We start from the raw sequence: 23,685 nt of genomic DNA on the forward strand, positions 1-23,685 counted from the left end.
ACTAGACTTTTAGGTGAGTAGTAGTCAGAGGCCTCGCTTATCTGTTTAAGTAGACATAAACAATCCCAGGATATTTGAAGAATTGCAGGAACCTCTTTAGGTTTCTGAGGTGACATTTTTCATAAATTGTTACAATCAAATGAAAATAGTCACCTATGTCATCACTGTTTATGGGACTTTACCTGTGGAAAAAAACTGCTTATTTGGAAAAATAGACTGCAATTCAAAGCTACTAAGTTGTATTAAGAAATAATTTGGGTGTCCTGAAGGTATTGACTTTTTTTTTGTTTCTTACTGATTTATGAATTCCACTTAAAGAACAGTTCAATGGACACTCAGTTGGTTGTTCACGACTCTTTTCTTTCCATAGACTGCCATCCACAGGAACACTGCTGGAGATACAGTAATGAGATAGACATGGAACGTCAACTCTCTCATTCCTAAATCACCAAACCAGTGGCTACATGTATGTTCTGCCTACTTATAAGCATTACTTTTACATTCCAATGTCCACTGGATCCTGTGATTTGTGTTACACACCTAAACAACATCATCATAATATTCATGGCTAGTCTTTTAGGTGAGTCATGGATTCATAATTTTCATTGATTTCATGGATCAAGTGACACCTTATGAATCTATTTTCTCCTGGAATAGTTTTTGTTTCAAAATTTCTTCCAACTGTATCAGCTGTTTGTTGCTATGTACGAGACACCTTCTGGATGCTTGACTTCATCTAATGTTGTGAACTGTGTTCCAAGGTAAACAAGTTGCTAATACATAGGATTCGCAGCTCGCTAGAGGTGGCAACCTAGATAGACAGAAGCTAACCACAAATAATGGCCTCCTAGGGAACCATGCTGTCCTGTCAATGGGAGGTGGTGATGTTGTTGGACTGGTGGTGCTAGTTAGGTGCAGAATAGCTACTGCAGGATTTTAATGAATCAGGCAGGCAATCAGCTATTGCAACATATCAATATTTGGAGGTGCTGGCATTCTAAATAAGGCCTCACTAACACCTGAAGAAGGAGACGGGCTCAGAAAGCTTGTGTTTTCAAATAAATCTGTTGGACTATAACCTGGTGTATGATTTCTGACAATATATCGAGATCAAGGCAATTTCACCAGAGATCAATGGTAATGGTATTTCTTTCTTACTCACACTGCACAGGAGAAAGTAAACATTACAATAACTACCATCAAAACACAAATTTTGCAAGATTAGAGCTTGCAAAATTCAACATTTTAATTTTAAGCAACTTTATTACGAATGAACTGAGAAAAAGCTTTAGCCCATACTTTATCTACTTCCTGTTCTCAGTGACAACTATTAATAATCTCAATATTTGTATTTTCTAATTGGCAGCATAAAAGATGTTAATCAGATGTAATAACGAAGAACAGTTTACTTCAAACTGCTGCTCTTTAAAACAAATTAATTACAGCAGCAGGAACAGTTTCCTTGAATTTGATCGAACCTTTAAAATTCACAGAATACAAACAAAAGCACACAATCAGTCATCGATATTTTTTACTCAAGTATTCATTGATATGCATTCACACACACTCGTTCAAATCTTTTGTCAAGATATCAATATAGACCTTACATGAATAAAGATTTTAAAAACTATTTTCTAACATTTCTTTACATAACTTTAACAAATGATTGTGTGGAGACTTCTAATATATTCCATCATCATGGCTGGCTCGGTATTATCCTGAAAAATGTGGGACATTGCACATGCTCATATTATATATTCCAAATGTCTCACTAGTTCTCAGATCAGGGAAAAATTATTAGGTCTATCTAGAAGATGCTTTAATAAAGGCATTAAAGGACAATGCAATTGTTAAATGTAATCATGTTACTGTGAAATATTCAAGCTCTTCCTTTTTTAGATAATAACTGGTTTAGAGTTTTTAAAACAATTATGACTACAAGCAAATTGCAATAAAATATTCAGAACCATTTTTGGAAATCTTGTGATCAAATTGTTCAATCACCAGTTGATGTAAGCATATAGATTCATGGATGAAATGAGAAAAGACAGAAAATCTTGCACCCATGCCCTTTATGACCTCTGGACGTCTCAAAAAACATTACAACCAAATGAAGAACTTTTGAAGTTGAGTGATGCTGTTGAAATTTGTGAACAGCAAATTCTCATAAACAGCAATGTAATAAAGACCAGATAATTTTTAATTGAATTTTAAAAATTGACAGTACAGGGACTGTCCTTCTGCTGTTTGCTTAAAAATTGTGCTATAGGACCACTCACATTCATCTGAAAGGGCAAATAGGGTTCTGGTTAATGTCACATCTGAAAGACCAAATTTAACATTTCACAGTACAGGGGGTTTGGCCTCTGTGTATATCAGTACTTGAGTGGCAATTGCAGGGTGTGGGAGCACTGAAGTGGGAATTATCTTGGATGTGGGAGTGCTGGGAGGGATTGCGTAGAGATTGATCAATGAAAGATTGTGTGGTGGTGCTGCTACATATAACACACAGAGAGAAGTTTTGGCAGCATTGGGTTGGTGCCAGGAGAAAAGGCAAGAGTTCTTGGCAGGACAAGGTGGCTTGATATCAGAAAGAAACCATAGCACGGGTAGAGTTGACGTAAGGCACGTATGCAGGCTAAGGGACAAAATCCAGTCTTGTTGGGATCACATATTATGGTAAAACTATATTATTGTAAAAAGATATGATTGTTTTCAGTTCTATATTTTAAGTTTCTCTGAACATTGATAGGTGAAAATCTTTTCAGTAATGTCCTCCACCAATACTGACCTACTGCTGCAATGAACTGTACTCTGAGTTGACAACGGACCTTGAAATTCAAGCCCCAGCCCTTTCCTGCCATGTGCTGTTGTCAGGAACCAGCTTCATCTTCTTTTGAGTTGAAAGGTCAAAAGATTCAACAGCCTTAAGCCTGAAGCATAAAGTGCTGAAATACCCAGCAGGGTGGCTAACTTTTGCTCCTTACAAACCATTCATTTATATTTCCCCTCAGTAGATACTAATTTTTTACTGTATTAAAATTATTTAAATCTGCGCTATTCATTCAAAAAGTAATTATTTGAACAGTTACTTTGAGTGTGCTACATTAATGGAGCTGCTGTTACTTAAATGAGATGTTAAATTCTAACAGCCCGACTGCCTTGCAAGTACATCGAGCCAATACTTATGGTGCCATTTGTTTAAAAGAAATAGAATTTGCTCAGTACTTTGGCCAAAGTCAAATGACACATGAAAACAAATGATTATTCATCAGACTGCTGTGTTCAAAATGTTACTCTCTTCATATTGTCTGCAACTAGATAACCACAATTCTTATATCACAATTATTGCATGTGAGGCAATTTGGGATGTTTCCTAGAGACACATTCAACTGTTGGATAAATGTAAAACAATCCTTCAATGAAAGCCTGGTGTACATCCTTTTATGTCACATGAATTTCTTTAACTTTCTTTCATCTATTTCTTCCATGTGTTCTTTCTCATTACGGCGTTTTGCAACCAATTATTTTGCATGTGACATAGCCTTGGGAATTTGATGAATTTGGAAATAGGTTTGGAGGAAATTGATTCTTTTTACAGGAATGTGGTCCCTGTGTACATATGCTCATATCTATTGATTCTCCCTATCTTAGATGGGAGTTTAATGATTAAATGAGATTGTTACCTACTTGAGAGATACCTTGTCGATATGCAACTATCAGATGATATCACCAAGATAATAAAATGTGAGGCTGGATGAACACAGCAGGCCAAGCAACATCTCCTGAGATGCTGCTTGGCCTGCTGTGTTCATCCAGCCTCACATTTTATTATCTTGGAATTCTCCAGCATCTGCAGTTCCCATTATCTCAGATGATATCACCACTTTTGTTTAATTTATGCTAGGTTAGGCTGCACCATAGCCCAGAGTGCAGTTGAAAATCAATCACATCACCATGGTTTTGGAGTCATATGTAGGCTGGATAAGATAAGGATGACAGTTACCTTTCCTAAAGGACATCGGTAAATGAGCTAAGTTACCCTCCAACAGTTGACAACAGTTTATCGTTTACCAATAGACTTTTAATTCCAGATTTTCATTGAATTCAATTTCCACCATCTACTAATTCAGGATTTGACCTCAAGTACCATCGGAAATTGGCTTGCTGAAAGAAGACAGAGGGTGGTAGTTGATGGGAAATGTTCATCCTGGAGACCAGTTACTAGTGGTGTACCGCAAGGGTCGGTGTTGGATCCACTGCTGTTTGTCATTTTTATAAATGACCTGGATGAGGGCGTAGAAGGATGGGTTAGTAAATTTGCAGATGACACTAAGGTCGGTGGAGTTGTGGATAGTGACGAAGGATGCTGTAGGTTGCAGAGAGACATACATAAGCTACAGAGCTGGGCTGAGTGGTGGCAAATGGAGTTTAATGCAGACAAGTGTGAGGTGATGCACTTTGGTAGGAGTAACTGGGAGGCAAAGTACTGGGCTAATGGTAAGATTCTTAGTAGTGTAGGTGAGCAGAGAGATCTCGGTGTCCATGCACACAGATCCTTGAAAGTTGCCACCCAGGTTGACAGGGCTGTTAAGAAGGCATACAGTGTTTTAGCTTTTATTAATAGAGGGATCGAGTTCCGGAACCAAGAGGTTATGGTGAAGCTGTACAAAACTCTGGTGCGGCCGCACTTGGAGTATTGTGTACAGTTCTGGTCACCGCATTATAAGAAGGATGTGGAAGCTTTGGAAAGGGTGCAGAGGAGATTTACTAGGATGTTGCCTGGTATGGAGGGAAGGTCTTACGAGGAAAGGCTGAGGGACTTGAAGCTGTTTTCATTAGAGAGAAGAAGGTTGAGAGGTGGCTTAATTGAAACATATAAAATAATCAGAGGGTTAGATAGGGTGGATAGGGAGAGCCTTTTTCCTAGGATGGTGACGGCGAGCACGAGGGGGCATAACTTTAAATTGAGGGGTGAAAGATATAGGACAGATGTCAGAGGTAGTTTCTTTACTCAGAGAGTAGTAAGGGAATGGAACGCTTTGCCTACAACGGTAGTAGATTCGCCAACTTTAGGTACATTTAAGTCGTCATTGGACAAGCATATGGATGTACATGGAATAGTGTAGGTTAGATGGGCTTGAGATCGGTATGACAGGTCGGCACAACATCGAGGGCGGAAGGGTCTGTACTGTGCTGTAATGTTCTATGTTCTATGTACTGTTGGAGCCTCTGGATTAACAGTCTGGTGATAACACCACTAGGCCATCACCTGGCCATGGTAAAGGTTAAGAGTGGTATGGCCACCATTTAAATCTTGGAGTTAAAATAAAATCTTTAATTCACTAGTGATCTATGTAAGTTGAAAATTAGTTAGACATACAGAAAGAGGAAAAATAGAAATAGAAACAGATAAAGTAAAGGCCATGAGAACCAGCAAAGAAAAGAAGAAATCAAAGCAGATAGATCTAAAGGGGATTTTCCATGTTTGAACACTCAGCTTGTAGCTCACTCCCAAACCACAGAAAAAATAACCTTATAATTTTTCAATAGAAAATACTTTTATTGTATATTTGGAGAAAGTTGTGTAAAAGGAGCATGATTATGGTAATGTTAGTTGTAACATTTGCTCCTTAATCTTTCACACACAGGTTTTAACATCTTACAATAATCCTCAAGCCTATCAATATCAGTATCCATGGCTAAGTCTTTTATCAAGTTCTGTGATGATTCTTGCCAACAGTGTAGAGCTGTCACTGCCTTTTTCAATCACTGAGGATCTGCTTTCAAGGCCCACACTTTGTAGGATTAGTCGCACACCATTGAAGGATTCCCTTAGAAGCATCTTGGGAATTCAAAATTTATCACAATATTTTTAATCTGTTAAACTTTGTTACTGTAGGTGTTTTGCTTTGGGACTTCAGAGACAAACATAAACAAATAAAATGATCAATAGTGGAAAATCTAAGAGAAAAATTTTACAGAGTTGAATTTCTACACTGGAGAAACAGGAGCTAAAGCTGTTTTCTGTGGTTAGAAAGCTACTTCCAGCAGGAAACTAGGTAAAGGTCAGATTTTTCATGGGAGTGAGCCCTTAGTTGGTCTGAAGAAGGCTTTCCAGTCCAATTAAAGCAATGGGAATGGACATGAATTAAATGGCATGTTCATGTTATTTGAATTTTACATGGTGGCTTACATTGAGGCTACTGGTTATCCTAAGGAGATGTTACAGTAACCCAGAGGTCAGACACTTCTAGGTACTTTCAATTTCTCAATGACAACCTGGATCTAAAACTGCAAGAGAGTGAGGAAGGGCATTATTTTTACCAGAGGCTGGCAAAATAGGCAAACTCACCATACCATAATGAATCCTCTCGGTTCCAGCTGAATCTCTTTTCATATCTGATTCCTCCTCTCTTAGTTGCTTCTCCTCTTCAGGTGAACCTGTCTCCAGCCAGGGTTTCATTGTCCTCAAGATCCACAACATTCTGGAGAGCATGATTTGGGAAGCACAGCGGTACAACTGGGACCCTTACAGACAGCTATTGGAGGGCACCACTGGACAATTTGGGCTCTGAAAGCACACCACCAGAAGCCTGATGGCCTGCTCAATGGCTATTCACATTGGTTATTCATTGTATTACATTGTGCTGATTGGCATTACTGGATTGAAAGAATGACCCTTTCCTGCATTCTCCTACACTGCTCATTGCAGCTGGCGTGGGGACTTGGTCCCTTGAAATTGATACACTATCTCATACAGTGATAAAGCCATAGAGAACTGCAACACGGGCAGGACAGTGGATCTGTGGTTAGCACTGCTACCACTCAGAGCCAGAGATCTTGGTTAGATTCCAGCCTTGGGTGACTGTCTGTGTGAAGTTTGTATGGCCTCCCTGTGTCTACATGGTTTTCTGCTAGGTGTTCTGGTTTCCTCCCACAGCCCAAAGGAGCGCAGCTTAGGTTGACTGGCCATGCTAAATTGCCCTGTAGTGTCTAGGGATGGGCAGGCTGGGTGGATTGGGCATGGGAAATTGGAGGAAGGATTGGGTCGGGTGGGATGTTCTTTGGAGGGTCAGAGTGGATTTGATGTGTTGAAGGCCTTCTTCTGCACTGTAAGGATTCTATAACCCATCATGTTGGCACTAGTCAAAAGCAACCACCTAACTATTCTAATCCCATTTTCTAGCACTTGGCCCGTAGCCTTGTATGTCTTGGCATTGCAACCATATATCTAAATACTTCTAAAATGTTATGAGAGTTTATGCCACTACCACCCTTATAGGCAGTGAGTTCTAGATTCCCACCACCCTCTAGGAGAAAACATTTTTCCTCACATCTCCTTGAAACCTTCTATGCCTCCTGATCCATCCAGGGGAAAAGTATCTTCCTCTCTACTCTGTCTGTGCCCGTCAGTGTTGTTGACACTGCCAATAATAAAGACCTTATTTATACTGAACAGTACAGTCAGAAAAATAAAGTTTACTAACCTTTTTCATTTTGAAATTTTTGTAGGGAAAGAAGTATCATTTATTCATCCTTTTCTTAGATTTTACATAACTCTATCTGTATTTCTGGAAATTAATTTCTTATAGCTTTAAGATAGGTTTAAGAATTCACCATAAAGCCAGGTAACAGGGGTGATATCTTCCTTTCTGAGAAGGGCATTGGTAAGATAGTTTACATTTTATTAATATCCATCAACTCTTTTAAATTAAAGGATTTATTAAGTTTGGTTCAAATATCTGCTGTTAATATTGCAAGTTCTGAATTCCACATATCCATTTGGGACTGCAGACATGTTGAGATTTTTTTTATGGTGTCCCACATCCAGCCCTCAAGTCTTCAGCTAAAATGTTAGTGGTGAGCCTGCTCAGACCTACAGCAATTAAATTTGAAGAGGATTGCTTTAAAGCAACATCATTCTTTTCCCTTACTCAGGGGGAAGTCTCACCTTAGAGAACTTAGATTAGATTCCTACAGTGTGGAAATAGGCCCTTTGGCCCATCAAGTCCACACCGCCCCTTGAAGCATCCCACCCAGACCCATCCCCCTATAATCTTGAACACTACAGGCAATTTAGCATGGCTGATCCACCTAGCCTGCACACCTTTGGACTCTGGGAGGAAACCAGACCACCTGGAGGAAATCCATGCAGACATGGGGAGAATGTGCAAACTCCACACAGACAGCCACCCGAGGCTGGAATTGAACCCGGGTCCCTGGCGCTGTGAGGCTGCAGTGCTAACCACTGAGCCACCGTGCTGCCCAGAGCTGTTGATCAATCAGAAAGCCAGCAGCCTATGGTCCAATAGTGTCAGCAGGCACCAATCGCCATTTTCTGAAGAAGGGTCTAGGCCCGAAACGTCAGCCTTCCCGCTCCTCTGATGCTGCTTGGCCTGCTGTGTTCATCCAGCTCTACACTTTTTTATCTCACCAATAGCCATTGCTGGGACTTGGACAGTTGAACCTACCGAAGCATCCTTGTACATCTGGATTTAGGGGTCACAGTGAGGTGCAGAGTTCAGGCCACAGAACAGGGTTAAATGGGGGAATGAGCTGAGAGGTATAGTGCATCTGATAGGTACAGATAGCCCGAAAGGAAGACACCTTTTCCAAATAGCTGTATTTTCTTCACAGCATGAAGTTTTCCCCTCTGCAGATAACATACTGGAACTGGTGGATGATATCCATAAGTGACCATTAGTTAGCCATGTAAGGGGCTCCATTGCGATACTACCTTTTTTTTGGCATGCAGACTTACGGGGTCCATGTGCAGAATTGAGTTCTGAAACTAGAAGTCAGTATGTCAGCACAGATTGGCATAATCAGTGTGTCAGAGGAACTGCGCAGCAGCTGCTCAGCTATGAAGCTTACAGGGAATGTTGCTCCACAGGCCAAGGATGGGCGGGCTTGCTGACACCTCCTTACCCACATCAGGCAGGTCAGGGTGAGTGGGTAAACTGCAGAAACACCTTACTGGAATTCACCTGACAACCACACCCCCCCCGCTCCCCCCACTCCCCCATCCCTGCTGCCTTCAAACTAGCAAGTGGGACCTCAAGCCTGCTATTTGATTATTATTATCAGTGATTATTATTAAATATTGTGCTTTTTAAAAAAATTCCTGAGATGAGGAAATCGCTGTTTCTGCTTATCTCTCATTGATAGTTGCACTGTCTTCTTGAACTAATACTCACACTGCACCAGGGAGACTGTATCAAGTGGATATGGAGAGTTTCCCATTTAGCCAAATTAGTTAAAGGGGCAACTACAATGTAGCAGTGTAAGATGGAAGCATATTGTCCTTGTGATTTGGTTTATTTCAAGATATTCTTCGGTTTTATTACACCCTGACCTGGCTCATTTGCTTGCTTGAAAATGAGGACCAAAATCAAGGTTGACACTCCTGTGCAGTACTGAGGCCTGAATGGTTTTGAATAGGAATAATTCAGTTACTTCCAGGGTCCTGTAAAAAAAAAATAAACAATATTTTAAAAACAGATTGTCTGGTCATTATTATAATGTTTGTGTGAGCTTTCTGTATGTAAGCTGCTGCTGCCTGCATTATAACAGTGACTACATTTCAAAAGAATTCTGTTGACTGTGTAACGTTATGACCCACATGATGAAGTGTACTGATACTTGAGCCTCACCACTCCCAGGCTATTCAAAACATGTTAAATTTTAAATCAAATTATGCAAAGTGTGCAGTTTTCCTGTCTGATTGTCTGAATTTAATGGTAAACACTGACCCGATTTCTGCCCTTAACATGAGCTACTATTTACAAACAAATTGAGTCTAACCGCAGGTGAACAAAACTGTGAAATGTCAGCATGTAACTCCACTAACTGAACCCACTCTTAACCTCCTATGCATTCATACCAGCACAGGCAAATAAACAGTTAGGAATGTTATAGGTGGAGGAATATATCTTAACGAAACACAGGTCAATAACAACACTGCCCAGGATTCAAAGTGGTGTCAATTTTCCTTCTTCCAAGCCCTTTTGATCGCAGAGCTTTGTACCAAAGTGCTTTCAGTTCTTTGCTGATGACCAATTGGTAGTAGCGGGGGAATGTTGGCACATTAATTTTAAGGCCTTTCAGTCACTAGTTAGAGGCAACAGCGCAAAGCAAATGTTGGGAAAGAATGTTAAGCTACCTTTCAGATTTCGGTTATTTCACTGCTGAGAGAGGAATATAGGGGTGATGTCCTTTGCAATTTGGAGAGCTTCTGCCCTTGTATTTTTCATACACAATCTGCCAAAATACAAGGAGCCAATCAGACAGCAGTTGTCATGCTGATGACTCCTGGCCCAAACAAGTGGTCCCTTCAACAGCCTGTCTCCGGGTGTAACTTTATTTGAATACACATGTGTTCTCACAAAGACACACACACACGCACACACACACACGTACAAGCTCACAGACACACACGTGCATGCTCGCAGACAAACACACATACACAAACACGCACACACACACACACACACACACACACACACACACACGTGCATGCTCACAAACACACACACGTACAAGCTCACAGACACACACGAGCATGCTCGCAGACACACACACAACATAAGTGCATGCTCACAGACACACACACACACACACACACACACAACAATTGGTTTCAATGTCCTTCCCCAGCACTTGAGCAAAGCAATAATGTAAACATAACTCACAATGGGCTGGCTCAGTGTCATTCAGAGGTGCATATGAGGATCCTCAGTGTAATCCAAAAGAATTTCCTGGGAAATTGAATTTGCCACAGGGCATTTTTCCTACACCAGGAACCCCCACAAAATTCGCCATTGGAAATTGGAGTCCTTGGAGGATTTCAATGAAATTAAATAAAGTAGTTGCTCAGGAAAAGTTAAACTATAAAATATATAGTAACCATTCAACAAGCCTTAAACTTACCTCATACTTTCTTGCCTCCCTCAAAATCCCACATTCCTTCCAGACTGGACACAGCCCCAGGAATCAACATGCATATTCCGATGACCTGCCTCACCTAAACCCTCCTCTGCTGGACGTGATTCCTGATCCTGCTCCACCAACAGACCTCGCCCCTGTGAGATCCCCACTGGACTCCACCCAACCCCAAATGCCTGCCACTAGACCCGACCAGATCTCCCCCTCCCCATGCTGGAAGCCCTGCTGGACTCAACTGCTGGAATACCCTGCCTCCAGCCTGAACTACCCATTCCCCTCAAGTACTCCATCTCCAAAGCCTGCTTCCCACCCCATGGCTTGCAGCAACATGTTTTTCTTCACACCCATTTCAGCCAATCTCACCCTACACTTTTGCAATCTGCTCCTTTCTCCCCAATCCACTTGGTACAACTTTCTTCTTAACTCCATTCCTGGCGACCTTCTCCATCCACCCCATAGAGACAGTAGACACCAGACTCAACCAGCAGCGGTCCCCAATTGCCAAATTTACATGTTACCATACCTGAGGCCTGATGCCATGCTTAGCGATGCCTGACACCACTTGTGGCAGTATTCAAGGGCCAGAGCCTTGCTAAGCAATCTCTGAAGCCCAGTATGTGCCGGTAAATTCTAATGGATTTGTCAAGCATAATTTCCCTTTTGTAAATCCATGCTGGGTCTGATTCTCTTACTGTTTTCTAAACGTTCTACTATGAAATTCTTGATAATGGACCCTAGCATCTTCCCCACTGCCTGCACCAAACTCACTAAGTCTATATTTCCCCTGTTTTCTATCTTCCTCCCTTTTTAAATAGTGGGTTTACATTAGCTACATTCCAATCTGTAGGAATTATTCCAGAACCCAAATAATCTCAGAAAATGACCACCAAAGTATCCATTATTTCTAGGGTCATCTCCTCAAGTACTGTGGGGTACAGATTTTCAGGCCCTGGGGCGGCACAGTGGCTCAGTGGTTAGCACTGCAGCCTCACAGCGCTAGGGATCCAGGTTTGATTCAAGCCTCAGGTAACTGTCTGTGTGGAGTTTACACATTCTCCCCATGTCTGCGTGGGCTTCCTCCGGGTGCTCCAGTTTCCTCCCACAGTCCAAAGACGTGCAGGCGAGGTGGATCAGCCATGCTAACTTGCCCGTAGTGTTCAGGGGTGTGTGGGTTACAGGGGGATGGGTCTGGGTGGGATGCTCTAAGGGGCGGCATGGACTTGTTAGGCCGAAGGTCCTGTTTCCACACTGTAGGGAATCTAATCTAAAAAAAAACGCTTATCAACCTTCAATCCCATCAATTTCTCCACTAATAAAGATCGATTCCAGTTCCTCACTCTCACTAAACTCTGTGTTCACCATCTTTTACAGTATGTTATGCATGTCTTCCTTTATGAAGATGGAAGCGAAGTATGAATTTAATTTATCAGTCATTTCTTTGTTCTCTATTATAAATTCCTCATTTCTAACTGTAACGAACCTACATTAGTTTTCAACAATGCTTTTCCCTTCACATACTTACAGAAACTTTTACGGTCAGTTCTCACATTCTCTACAAGTTTGCTCTCATACCCTACTTTCCCCTTTTTAATCAATGCCTTGGTCCTCCTTTGGTTATTTCAAAACTGTTCCCAATTCTCTGGTCTATTATTTTTTTCTGCCACTTAGCATTAGATGCAAAAAACTGCATACAACCTCTAACTTCCCTTGTACACCATGGTTTGGTCACTGTTCTCTTGCACCAGAAAGGGATAAACAATTTCTATAGTTCACCCTTCTGCTCTTTGAATGCTTGCCATTGCCAATCGATTGCCATTCCTTTCAGTAACATTCCCTAATCCATCAAAGGCAACTCATGGTTCATATTATTGTACTTTCCCTTGTTAAGATTCAGGACCATAAGTGTCCACCTTGTTGAAGAATTCTATCATACTATGGTCGCGCATCCCCAAGGGGCCTCTCACAACAACATCACCCACTACAACTACATTCAGGCACAAAGCCTTTAGGTTTATCTTCTTCATGCTCCTTGTCTCATTCCCACTAGTTTTTTTATGGCCTTGTTTGATTCTGGCCTTTGATTCCTCTGCCTATCACTTTCATTATTCCCCTTTATGACTTTCATTTTTATCCTTTTTCCTTTTCCTTTGACTCCTTGCATTACTCCCATTCCCCTACCAATTTAATTTCAACCTCCCAGCCACTCTAGCAAATATTCCCCTGGGGTGTCAGTCCTAATCCTGCCCAGTTTGTAATGGTCTCACATCCTCCTGAACCAGTCTCAATGCTCTGGTAATCTGAAACCTTCCCATCACACCATCTCTTTAGCCATTTGTTCATCTGATATATCCTGTTATTTCTACATTGACTAGCATGTAGCACATATAGTAATCCTGAGATCACTATCTTTGATGTCCTACTTTTCAGTTGCTTTCTAAATCCCTATATGCTAGTTTAAGGACCTCATCTCTTCTTCTTAACCTATAATGTTGGTACCAGTGTGTTCCATGAACATAGAACATAGAACATTACAGCACAGTACAGGCCCTTCTGCCCTCGATGTTGTGCCGACCTGTCATACCGATCTCAAGCCCATCTAACCTACACTATTCCATGTACGTCCATATACTTGTCCAAAGACAACTTAAATGTACCTAAAGTTGGCGAATCTACTACTGTTGCCGGCAAAGCGTTCCATTCCCTTACTATTCTCTGAGTAAAGAAACTACCTCTGACATCTGTCCTATATCTTTCACCCCTCAATTTAAAGTTATGCCCCCTCGTGCTCGCCGTCACCATCCTAGGAAAAAGGCTCTCCCTATCCACCCTATCTAACCCTCTGATTATTTTATATGTTTCACTTAAGTCACCTCTCAACCTTCTTCTCTCTAATGAAAACACCCTCAAGTCCCTCAGCCTTTCCTCGTAAGACCTTCCCTCCATACCAGGCAACATCCTAGTAAATCTCCTCTGCACCCTTTCCAAAGCTTCCACATCCTTCTTATAATGCGGTGACCAGAACTGTACACAATACTCCAAGTGCAGCCGCACCAGAGTTTTGTACAGCTTCACCATAACCTCTTGGTTCCGGAACTCGATCTCTCTGTTAATAAAAGCTAAAACGCTGTGTGCCTTCTTAACAGCCCTGTCAAACTGGGTGGCAACTTTCAAGGATCTGTGTACATGTACACCGAGATCTCTCTGCTCATCTACACTCCTAAGAATCTTACCATTAGCCCAGTACTTTGCCTTCTGTTTACTCCTACCAAAGTGCATCACCTCACACTTGTCTGCATTAAACTCCATTTGCCACCTCTCAGCCCAGCTCTGTAGCTTATGTATGTCTCTCTGCAACCTACAGCATCCTTCGTCACTATCCACAACTCCATCGACCTTAGTGTCGTCTGCAAATTTACTAACCCATCCTTTTACGCCCTCATCCAGGTCATTTATAAAAATGACAAACAGCAGTGGACCCAACACCGACCCTTGCAGTACACCACTAGTAACTGGTCTCCAGGATGAACATTTCCCATCAACTACCACCCCCTGTCTTCTTTTAGCAAGCCAATTTCCAATCCAAACTGCTATATCTCCCACAATTCCATTCCTCCGCATTTTGTACAATAGCTTATTGTGGGGAACCTTATCGAACGCCATGCTGAAATCCATATACACCACATCAACCGGTATACTCTCATCAACCTGTTTGGCCACCTTCTCAAAGAACTCAATAAGGTTTGTGAGGCACGACCTTCCCTTCACAAAACCGTGCTGACTATCCCTAATCAACTTATTCTTTTCTAGATGATTATAAATCCTATCCCTTATAACCTTTTCCAACACTTTACCAACAACTGAGGTAAGGGTCACTGGTCTATGAAATCTGGCCGTTCATCCTTCCCCTTCAAAATGCCCTGTAGCCAAGACCTCAAACACCAGGGAGACAACATACCATCCTGGAGCCTCATTTGTGGCCACAGAGAAGTTATGAATTCCCCTAACAATTGAATCCCCTATGGATATCGCATTTCCACACTTTGTGCTCCTCATTTGTACAACAGAGCCAGCTGTTTGCCACAAATTTGGCTGTTGCTGTTTTTCAGAACTCTGCCATCTCTGGAACTAGTTATCCAGCCTTAGAGTAGGGTGAGGCCATTGCTGTTAGCATCCATGAAAGTGTTTGTGGCTCTGAATATTTTTGCCAATCAAGCTTTTTAGACTTGTACTGTCAACAGTTCACAGTTTATTGCTCATATAACAGTATCCATTCTTTAACAAGGAATGTAATCAAGTCCAGTACTGATGTGCTGAAGCAACACTACCAATGCCTGAACCACTTGTAAAGAGCTGTCCTACAGTCTCTGGAGTGAGTAGGCCAGCTGTATTGTTCACAATTTGGCCATATTGAGTGAATAGCCCATCTGGGCTTTTGGAATCATAGATCAGAGAATCCCCACAGTGTGGAATCAGGCCATTCAGCCCATTGAGTCCACACTGAACCTCCAAAGAGCATCCCATCCATTTAACCTACCCCTGTAGCCTTGCATTTCCCATGAAAAATTCACCTAACCTGCATATCTTTTAACTGTAAAACAGGGGCATCGGGAGGAAACCCACACAGACACAGAGAGAATGTGCGTACTCCAAACCAACAGACAGTTGCCCGAAGGTGGAATTGAACCCGGGCACCTGGTACTATGAGGGAGCAGTGCTAACCACCCAGCCATCATGTTGCCCATAAAGGGGGCAAATGCCTTTGTAAATGACTCTGTGGTAGGGGAAAGGAAGAGGGCAGTTGCCTGGTGTTAATGACAGTATTAGTCTGAGTGACCATGCAGTCATATGGCGATGAAGATGGACCCATATTCATACAGAATATGCCCTCCGTTATGTTGTGTGCCACTTTCACTGTGCTAAATAGAATAGATTCTGAGCTGATCTAGCATTGGGCATCCATGAGTTGCTGTGGACCAACAACATCAGCAGAATAGTTTCAACTACAGCATGTAACTTTATGGACTGGTATATCCCACACTTTTTCATTACCAGCAAGACAAAGGATCAATCTGGTTCAATAAAGACTACAAACTATGATCAGAGAAGTGAGCAGGTACTATGTAGTTTAAACACCGAGTGTCATTTCAGTCAGGCACAGATATCATATCTTTTCAACCTTGGTCCTCTCCCTGACTTAACCCTTAAAGAAAACTTTCATACACTATTGAAACTATGGGTGAGAAATATGTTCAGCGCCAGAAATCAGTATGAAGTCGACTTGTTGCTCGGCCCATACCCAGGCTCTTTGGAAATTGAGCTTGTCTGTCATTCTACACTAATAACCAGTATTTCTGTTAGGATTAACATGACTTTTAATGTAATTAACAGCTTCATATTTGCATCAGTAAATCCAGTATCTTCAGGAATTATGCTATGAATAAAACATTAATTACAGGGTGAGGTGAGGTAAAATAAGTCAAGCTCCAATTCACAAACACTTCATGGGAACTAACTGCTTCAAAATTGACATTCAGCGTAACGCATTGTGTTAATTTTCAAGCTTTGCACTGCACGTGACTTCTATTATTTAAATCAAAGGTTGGAATCTCAAACATATCATCCATCTGGATTACTGACGCATGCTCCGGGCAGGCAGGGCTCCATTCCAGGGTACAACAATTACACTAATAAAACCATTCCTATTTGTTGCACTACTTAGCAAATATCTGATATATATCCTCAATTAAAAATAAATCCATTCTAATTACTTTACTATTTAAAAGGAAAGCAGCCAGAATGTTTTGGAGTTTCACTTCGACTAACAGTTTTAATAATCTAAGAATAAAAGGGAAACCCTTGAACTCAATCGTTATGCTCCATTTTTGATCCCAGGGCAGGATTTTGAATGGCTGAGGTTGGGAGAAAGCACAAATGTGGATGTGTATTGAAAATTATTTTCCTGGACAGTGACACTGGATTCTAGTGCTTCTGGAATGAAAGTGTGGGTGTTAGGCTTACCAGGAGACCCCATGCTCCCATTTAAATGGCTGCTGAGTTGCTTGATGAGCACATTCACAGGCTTCAGAGGGGCAGTTTGACAGTTACGTCGGAAGGCATGGGAGAAATGCAATGTTTGGGGCATATTGGACTGCAGCTGGGGTGAGTGCTAATGGATATGCAGGACAGCACATGAAAGAAGCCACAAATAGTACTCAATCATTCCATTAGTCACATGGAGTTCCTGATGCCAGAGCCGAGAGGTACTGGTTGCCACATCCTCCCAGTGGCTGTTATAGGCATCTTGACCTTGAATGACTTTCCTTCTATGTCCTTCCAAGATTCAGCTGGGATCCTCACTGGCATGTCAAAAATGGCTATATATCATTGTACTTCACCTGTCACTAAAGCGGTAATCTTCAGACAGAAGTACCAAGTAGATGACGTATCTCGGCCTCCTCCAGTGGTCCCCAGTATCATAGATACCAGATTCAGCCAATTTGACTCTGTCAGTGTGACATCAAGATATGTTTGGAGGCACTGGATACAGCAAAGGTTAAGGGCTTTGACAACATTTGGCAATAGTACTGAAGACTTGTACTCTAGAACTTGCTGCTCCCCTGGCCAAGCTGTTTCTAATACAATTACAAAAGTGGTATCTATCCAAAAATGTGAAAAAATTGCCCAAGTATGTCCTATACACAAAAAGCAGGACAAATGCAACCCAGCCAATTATTGACCCATCAGTCTACTCCCGATGATCAGTAATGTGATGGAAAGTGTCATAAATAGTGTTATCAAGCAGTACCTGCTCAGCAATAGCCTGGTGAGTGATGCCCAGTTTGGGCTTTGACAGGGCCATTCAGCTCCTGACCTCATTGCAGCTTTGGTTCAAACATGGAAAAATGAGCTGAATTTCAGAGGTGAGATGAGAGCAACAGCCCTTAACATTAAGTCTGCATTCGACTGAGTGTGGCAACAAGGACCCCTAGCAAAATTGGAATCAATGGGTGTTGTGGGCAAACTCTCCACTGGTTGGAGTTGTACCTGGCACATAGGAAGATGAGTATGGTTGTTGGAGGCCGATCATCTCAGCTCTGGGACATACCTGCAAGAGTTCCTCAGGATAGTGTCCTTGGCCCAACCATATTCAGCTGCTTCATCAATGACCTCCCCTCTGTCACAAAGTCAGAAATGGGGATGGTCGCTGATGATTTCACAATGTTCAGCACCATTCACAACTCCTCAGATACTGAAGCAGTCCACATTCAATGCAACAAGATCTGGACAATGTCCAGGCTTGGGCTGACAAATGGCTAGTAATATTTGTTCCAGACAAATGTCAAACAATGAACATCTCCAGTAAGAGGCAATCTAACCAGCACATCTTGACATTTAATGGCGTTACTGTCACAGAATTCCTCACTCTCAACATCCTGGGGTTCCTATTGACCAGAAATGCAACTCACCAAATAAACACAGTGACTACAAGACCAAGCCAGACACTGGGAATACTCAGCAAATAACTGACCTTCTGACTCCTAAAGCCTGTCCACCATCTACTGGGCACAGGTCAGGAGTTTGATAGAATGCTCCCCACTTGCCTGGATGGACACAGCTCCAAAACACTCAAGAAGCTTGACACCCCCCAGGACAAAGCAACCCACTTGATTGGCATTATATTCACAAAGATCCACTCTCCCTACCACTAGCACTCAGTGCCAGCAGTGTGTACTATCTACAAATTACACTGCAGAAATTCACCAAAGATCCTTAGACTGTACCTTCCAAACCCTTGGCCATTACCACCTAGAAGGACAAAGGCAGCAAGTATGTGGGAAGACCACCACCTGCAAGATTCCCTCCAAGCAACTTACAAGTGACCTGGAAATATATCCTTCACTGACTCTGTGTCACAATCCTGGAATTCCGTCCCTGAGGGCATTGTGTGTCAAACAACTCCACATGGACTGCCTACTTCAAGAAAGCAACTCACCACCATCTTCTCAAAGGCAACTAAGAGCAGGTGGTAAATGCTGGCCAGCCAGTAATGCCCATGTCCCACAAGGGAATAAATAGAAAAAAGGAAGTGAAACATAGATGCCTCTGCTGCAAGATGAAGTGGCTCCCTTTGCCACATTTGAGAAAGAGAACCTTCCATTACCCCTCACAGTCTTGTCCATTGGATACAGTCAGCATTGAAGAATTGAGGGTTATCCTTGCCCTGGGTGCCAGCCTTCTGGAATATCTTGCTTCCCACTGTTATAGTAACAGGCTTTGACACAATCTGCGGATCCCTCCATCAGTGCAATCAGTGGCTTCAATGATGGCTGCATGAGAGAGTCTTGAAGTATGCCATATTCCATCTGACCCAGCTCCACATAGTTTGGAAGGACAGGAAGAACGTCCCTTTATCAATTAAGGGCTTTCCCAGTTGAAAATATGATCCTTTATCACTTTCTCACCAGAAGCAGATTTTCAACGTAAATGCAAACATGACTCCTGCTTCACACATCATGATGAAAATTCAGTGTTGGTCTACTTAATATTTGAGGATGAGCTCTGTTTATTAAATGCGATCATTCATACACCATTTTCTATGTTGTAATCCGACTGTACAGCTCTTTTACATTGCTTGGTATGAAATTTTGACCTTGAGTACTTTTTGCTAGTCATTTACCTAATCTCCAGTCATTACTATGTGTATAGAACTCCAGAACTCATTGTCATTACTTAAAAAAAACAAGCTATTTTCGCTGAAAATAATTTTAAGATGCATTGATTGCATTGAGCTTATTAATATATGCACAACTGCTACAGTGAATAGATAGAAAAGCAATGTGTAATCAGGAACAATCCAAGCTCAGTAATTGCATCTTTAATTTAATTCTAAATGAATATGCCAAAATAAAAGACATTCTGAATCTCTTGGTAAATGATGCAAAAAGGGAACAAGTCCAAATTGTAAAATAGCTGATATAACGGAGTTCAATAATTTAAACCTGTAATTCTTCATCAATTTTACATAAGAGGCAAACAACTTCATTATTTAAGAGCACTGCTGTAAGCAGGGTTGTGAGCTGGTGATATGCCTGTTTATAGATTTTAAAGATAAATGGTAAGGCAGCATTTCTTCTCACTTTCCTAATGCGTACAATCGCTCCTTAATGGGGAGAAAGGCAAAAGAAGGAATTGACAACTCCAGAGCTGCTGCACAAAGCCAATGTATCAGGAACTCATCATGAAAAAAGAAACAGGTGAATGCTGTCTGTGAATTTTCTGCCCCATTTGAATTAATGAGTGGTAAATCAAAGTCGGCAGTATCTGATATTTCAGCTTTTGACCCCATGATGTGAAGTTCTAATCAGGGGTGTTGAAGGTGAATGCTACTCTAGTGATTTGATAGCAATCCAACATGAAAAGAGTTTAGTGTAACCTGTGACTCAGAGGGAACCCAGGAACTCATGTCAGGTATCCTTTCTTTGGTGGCTTACATATTTTAAAAATTATTAATTTCAGAACAATAATTGTCTGTCCAACAGTTTTGAGAAACTGGCTCTGAATGCAAACTGCACTTCAGCTCCAAAACCACAAAGGACTTATGTTTGAGAGCTGATATAATGACAAGAAATGTTGTAAGTGTCGAGCTGGTATAGAACCTGCTCCCAACAAACTCTTAATAGGATAATCATTCTTGCACAAGGTCAAGCATATGCCTATTGTCTGCATATGCATTTATGAACATGGTTACTTTTGGAGCCAGAATGCATCAATTTGTAGTGAAAAGGAATCTAGCAACGTTTCAGTCATTATTATGTACAGTCTAAGATATAGTATTCATTCTTTTATGGGTTGTGGACATCATAAACTGAGAGTATTGTTAGGCTATTTTAGAAGACAATTAAGAGTCAGTCAAATTGCTCTTAGACTGGAGACAGATTAGTTAAGGATAGCTGATTTTTTTTTCCCCCTGAGGGGCTTTAGTGAACCAGACAGGGGTTTTAATGACAATTGACAATTGACAATGGTTTCATGGCCACTTTAGGACTAGTCATGCTACATGTAAAGAAGGAAACACTGAATAACTGTTTAAGCTGAATAGTTTATTCTGCCTGTCAGACAACTTCACTGCATAGCAGCCTCAAAAAGACTAATTTATTACCACAAGCTTTTTCTAGATTATGAAAAGTCAACAACCTCACACTATCCAGGTTCTCAGTCTACACTGGATAACTGCTGAAAATTGGAAAGGTATTGACATTTGGAATTCATTTTTAAAGACTTGCTTGTTTCTGAAAAGCTTGGAATTTCCAGGAGTAATATGAGATGAGTAGAAAATTGAGCTTTTTGTTATTAGAAATCAGAGTCATACTGAACTGCACTTATGTGGTGCTCGGGGGTAATTATTGAAATACTCATATAGATACATGGACTTCACATATGCTGTCATGACGCATGTTAGATCTAAGCTTTGAGGAATTTTTTATTCATTGTTAGGAATGGGGATTTGCTGTCATAGTTGCCATTTATTACCATTAGCCTTGTGGAGGCGGTAGTAGGCCACACAGCGTAAGCCCAGATGCCCTTAGGCAGAGTCAGAAAAATATTTTACTGCATGTCTGTAGCAATCTGCATTACAAATCTCCAGCGCCTTCAAGATCAGAAACTCCTCCTGTCCTTGTTGAGCTCATCTAATCTCCGCAGCACCTCATAAATATCTGTCAATGTTTCCCTAAATGCAAAAAGATTGGAAAACCAGGAAACTCAAATCTTCAACCATTGCAGAGACCGCACCACCTCCTTCCCAACACCCACTGTGGCTTTTTGTACATCGAGACTGGTACAAATTGTAGAAAGGTTTAAAAAAAATGATTGAAATAATTTCATGGAGGAAAGGGAGAAGAAATAGCTTTTCTCGAGCATAAATTATTCACTTTTATTTGGAATCCCTAAACGAATGGACGTCATTGTTCTGATATGGTCAGTGGACAGGGACAGGGACAGGATGGTGTGACTGTGAGATAAGGAGACCCAGAGCCCAGGAGTGCAGAAGTGTCAGACTTTACAACTATTCAATAAGTCTGAGGTACTCTTAGCATATTTGGATAAGAGCAGGGGCTGTGGGATGGATAAGCTAAATCACTATGGTAGCTTAACACAGGAAGGCATCCTAGTGGGAAGAAGAGGGCGCAAAAAGAACATGGTGGTAGTAGGCGACAGTAAAATCAGGGGAATTGACACTGTTCACCACAGTAAAGATTGTAAGCCCAGATGGTTATATTGTTTTGCTGATGACAGGGTATAGGATATCTGCTGTGGGCTGGATGAGAATCTCCAATCAGAGAGGGAGAATCCTTGTTATCCTGGCCCATGTAGGCACCAATGACATTACAGAGCTGGGAAAGAGATCCTGCATAGTTTGAATGAGGAACTAGGCATCAAATTAAAAAGAAGACTGCAAACATATTGCACCACATGCAAACTTTCGTTGGGTAAATTAGGTTAGTGAAATGAATGCATGGCTGAAAGACTGGCTTGGGAGAGGTTGGTTCCAGTTTATGATGAACAACATTTGGAGGAAGCACTGAAGATAGCAAGGGTGCTAAATGTACTCTGGGTGGGTGATTTCAATATCCACCACAAGGAGTGGCTCAGCAGTACTGCTGATCGAGCTGGTCGGCTCCGAAAGGATATATTTGTATTCTGGGTTTGCAGCAGGTGGTGAGGAAACCAACAAGGCAGAGAAACATACTTGACCTCATCCTACAAATCTGGCATGCATTGGTAAGAGTGACCACCGCACAGTCCTTGGGGGGATAAAGTCCTGCCTTCAATAAACTCCATTGTGTTGTGTGGCACTATCACAATGCTAAATGGGACAGACTTCAAACAAATCTAGTCACCCAAGACCAGGCATCTATGATGTGCTGAGAGCCATCAACTGCAGCAGAGTTGTACTCTAACACAGCCTGCAACCTCAACTATCAACATCCTGGCATGCACCATTGACCAGAAATTCAACATAAGCAAGTAGCCGCAAGTGCACTGCAGAACATATGAATATTGTGGTGAGTAACTCATCTCCTGACTTCCCTGCCCATCATCAAAAGGCACAAGTATGATGGAGTATTCCCCAATTGCCTGGATGGGTGCAGCTCCAACAACATTCAGGACCTTGATGTGATCCAGGACAAAGCAGCCCACTTGACTGGCATTGCATTGACAAACATCCACCACCGACATTCAGTAACAACAGTGTGTACCATCTACAATATACACTGCAGAAATTCACCAAAGTTCCTCAAACAATCCCTTTCAAACCCACAACAACTTCCATCTAGAAAGACAAGTGCAGCAGATACATGGGAAAACCACCACCTTCAAGTTCTCCTGCAAGCCACTCACTTTCCTGATGTAAAAATTCATCACTGCTCCTTCGGTGTTACCAGATCAAAATCCCGGAATTTCCTTTCGAATGGTATTGTGGGTCAATGCACCGCAGATGTGTTGCAGTGGTTCAAGAAGGCAGCCCATTACCACCTTCCTAAGGGCAATTAGGGGTGGACAATAAATGCTGGCCAGCTAGCGACACCCACATTTCACAAATGATACCGGCACCAAGACAGGGAAAATGGAATCTGTGCCACTGGGCCATTCTACAGCCAGAGTATACAAGGATTGGTGTTCTGGTGAGCCCCATAATTAGAGAAGTAGAGCGGATTTTAAATTAAATAGTTGGGG

Source organism: Stegostoma tigrinum, chromosome 4 (assembly GCF_030684315.1).
Source record: "Stegostoma tigrinum isolate sSteTig4 chromosome 4, sSteTig4.hap1, whole genome shotgun sequence".
NCBI classification, from domain to species: domain Eukaryota; kingdom Metazoa; phylum Chordata; class Chondrichthyes; order Orectolobiformes; family Stegostomatidae; genus Stegostoma; species Stegostoma tigrinum.